Genomic DNA, 3932 nt, shown 5'->3' with positions numbered 1-3932 from the left:
AAAAATGAATTTTAGTTTTCCCACACGACGAGGTATCTGTGTCAATGTGGCTAATGTGTGTCAATATCAAGCGATCCCTCCTCCCAGGAACCAAGAGGAAGTTTCTCAAAACTAGAAGGGGAAGGTGTTTCTCCCCTACCCCACCCCATGTCAGTCCAGCTTTGGAGACATTCTATTAGTACTATATATCCTTCCCCCCAAAAAACAAGTGAAGAGTTCTGTGTGCAAACAACATAGCTTAAAAAAAAGTAAAACAAAATTCTGTATTTTTATAAAACTTGATAAAAATACTAGTTCAAACTGTATAGTCACCAGAACACAGTTATCAAAAATGTACACACTTCACCTGGCTTCTCCAGCACCTTCAGCTTCCTGTGACTGGTCTGTTTGGGCATCTCCATGTTCTGCAGGGCTATTCCCATTCTGGCCAGCATCAGCTTTCCCTTTTTTCCCTTTCGGTACCTTCTCTCCCTTCTTGGCAGGGACCTTTTTAGGCTTGGGCTCCGGCTTTGGAGGAGCAGGTTTAGCTGATAATCTGGCGGATCTTCTCTGTGGTTCCTCCTTCACCTTGGCTTTATCTCCATTAGCATCCCCTTCAGCCTTTCTCTTGGGCATGTTGGTGATGGTGGCAGGACATCCGAGCAGGACGTGGGGATGCAGCAGTGCGCGGGCTTTGCTCTCCTCCTCACACTGCTCTTATATGTGGGGTTTAATGAATAAAATAAACTAACAAAGAAAATAGAAACAGAGGAATGGATATAAGGAGCAGACTGACAGCTGCCTGAAATGGGAGAGAGGAGGCTGGATGAAAGAAGCTGAAGGGATTAACTAAAGAAAATATTTGCATAACCCATAGACATAGACAACAGTGTGGTGATGGCCAGAAGTAAGGAGGGGTGGGGCGGGTCAGGGACAGGGTGGAGGTGGGACTAGGGGGTGAAAATAGGACATCTGGCCGAAACCGGTTTGGCTCAGTGGATAGAGCATTGGCCTGTGGACTGAAGGGTCCCGGGTTCAATTCCGGTCAAGGGCATGTACCTGGGTTGCGGGCACATCCCCAGTGGGGGGTGTGCAGGAGGCAGCTGATTGATGTTTCTCTCTCATCGATGTTTCTGACTCTCTATCTCTCTCCCTTCCTCTCTGTAAAAAATCAATAAAATATATTAAAAAATAGGAACATCTGTAATGGTGTAAACAATTTAATAAAAGAAAAAAGAAAAGATAGTTTCATGTAATTTCTGTGTGGAGAGGTTCGGGTGTCAAGGCAGGGCAGCGGGTGGGTGGGTGGGCAGTGAGATTTTGCACGCTGGGCTCCTAGTGATTTACTAATAAATAAGAACCAGCTAAAACTGGGTAACTAGTATTAATTTTCTTTCTTACCCCTGAAATCACACACATACCATTTATGAGGCCCACATAAAAGTAAAAATCAAGCATCATATTGAAGTTAAATACGTAAAAGGTATAAGTCAAATTAAAAGAAAAATAGCTCTCATTTGAAAAAAATGTAGAAGTACTTATATATTTTGGGAGAGCCACATTACAGTAGGGCAGTGAAGATCAGGGGAAGGGATATTTTTAAAGTTTCAGATACAGGACAATTGGTAATCAAGAATAAGCAAATTGATACAAAGATACAAAGATAGAAGGATATTTATCAATATAAAGGCTTTTATAATTTGTAATTTTTAATCATGTGAAATATTATCTATTAAAATTAAAATACAAAAAGAAAAAATATATTAAATAAAGAATAAAAAAAAACAAAGAAGAAAATAAGAAAGGGAAAAAGGCAGGGAGGCAAGAAGAAAGGAAATTTACAGTATAATTTAATTACAGGTCAAATGTATTGCTGTTTGTTTGTTTGGCTTTTCCAGTTGTATTAGAATTGTCTTGTCTAGAATATAACTTGAAATAAATAGAATATTATCTGATAATCCATTTTAGTTTATGAAGACATTCTTTTCAGTAGTATAATTTATCACAAAAGGGTTCATACGTTAGCATTGTCAGAAAATATATTTAAAATCAAATATAAATAATTTAGAAAGAAGATGAGCTAGTAATTTTCAAACATTATAAGGATGGCAATGGACACATGGTTCATTGAGCTATTTTTCTGTGCACTAAACACTGAAATAGGATGACAGGATTGATTAACGCCTAACAATTTCTTGAAGAAGAATGGTCAATGAGCTTAATGTTTGGAGCAGTTGACTAATATGAACATGGGGAATTTGAGCTTCATCTTTCCCTACTTCCTCACATGTCCTCCTTGCTTCAGTTAAACAGAGTTTCTTAGAGTTTACTGAAATCATATTCTTCCAACTTCCAACTCTTTGAACATGCCATTCTGTCTATTTGAATTTAACCTCTATATACCCATAAGCAGATGACATGGGACCGGACATCTGTTATCTAGTTCATCACTATTTGTTTAGCTATCTGTTAAACTGTTAGTAGTATCTGTTTAACCTAATTTTAAATATTTTAAACAGTGTATGTGTACCAGTTAGGGTTCTCCAGACAAACAAAACCAATAGGATGGAGAGAGAGAGAGAGAGAGGCTTTATTATAAGGATTTGGCTCACACAATTATGGAGGCTGACTAGTCCTGAGATCTACAGGGTGAATTAGTAAGCTAGAGAACAGGGATCCAATGGTATAGCTCTAGGTTAAAGGCCAGCAGATCCAGGAAGAACTAATGTTTCAGTTCAAGTCTAAAGACTGGAAAAAAAACAAAACCAGAACGTCTCAGTGGGAGGATGCCATTAGGCCAGAAGAATTCTTGAGGGAGGGTTAGACAGTTTGCTCTAGTTAAGCCTTTTACTAATTGGATGAGGCCAACCCACATCAGGAAGGACAATATAACTTATTCAGTCTACTGAATGATAAATATTAATTTTTTTATGAAACAGTCTCACATAAATACTCAGAATAATGTCTGAATGTCTGATCAAATAGCTGAGCACCCCATGGCCCAGTCAAGTTGACACATAACATTTACCAGCATAATATGCTGAACTAGCAAGTGAATTCTGTGTAAAATTCTTTTATGTCCTTTCTATTCTGAATCTAGTGATTAAATGCACATGAGATAATGTAATTGTCCAATAAAGGCTGAAGGGATACCAAATGAATAAATGAAAAAATGAGCAAAGCAACAAAGTTACTCAAATTATATACCAAATATAAAGTATGTAATTCTAAGTTTGTACAACTTACTCTTTAACTTTAGACATGCCTTTCAAAGTAACTCAGGCTCTTTAATTAGATAAAATTATATAAGGTAATGTATACAGATACAATAAAAATATTTAGGAGGAATATTACTAATAAAAAGTGAGTTTACCAGCATTAGGATTTATAATTTTGGGGGAAAAAGTTCTTTGTCATATTATAAAGGAGTTACATCAACAGCGCTAAATGCATAGTATAATCAGAGACTATCTCTTCAAATGATGTCATTATTTTGTTAATTTATATTATTGTTTTCTACTGAAGCAATATATCTTAAACACATTTTGAAAATATTCATGATCCAATAAAAGGTGCCATCTCTTTTAAAAACAACTTTCTACATGAAGAAAGTAATTCAGGAAATACTACTTAGTGCCAGGGTGTATATCATTTGAAAGAATATATCATTAAAATGGTATGTGTTATTATCCAGTTAAAGAAATCCCTTACAAATCATGCATTAATTATAACTCATACAAAGTTTCCTTTTCATGAATAGTTTCAATTAATCTTTACATCAGTATAATATCATTCATGTTGCAACATACAGAATTAATTGAATCAGAAACTAATTATAATGAATGAAATGTTATAAAGAATTACTACTTCACTCTAATGGTATTGATCATGATTGTTTTCATATTCAACATCAACATTCACTATCTTTGTCTTAGATTCACAGTTATGCCATT

General features: G+C 35.8%; 1 pseudogene; it reads right to left on the bottom strand.

The window, feature by feature from the left end:
• Nucleotides 1-342: 342 nt before the first annotated feature.
• Nucleotides 343-629, bottom strand: LOC139005366 (non-histone chromosomal protein HMG-17 pseudogene; annotated as a pseudogene).
• Between the last annotated feature and the right edge of the window lie 3303 nt (nt 630-3932).

This window comes from Myotis yumanensis, unplaced genomic scaffold, assembly GCF_028538775.1.
Source record: "Myotis yumanensis isolate MYYU_CA2020_CCGP unplaced genomic scaffold, mMyoYum1.0.hap1 SCAF_3, whole genome shotgun sequence".
NCBI lineage: Eukaryota > Metazoa > Chordata > Mammalia > Chiroptera > Vespertilionidae > Myotis > Myotis yumanensis.
Note: the sequence above shows the minus strand (reverse complement) of the source record. Positions and strands in the feature narration are given on the sequence as shown.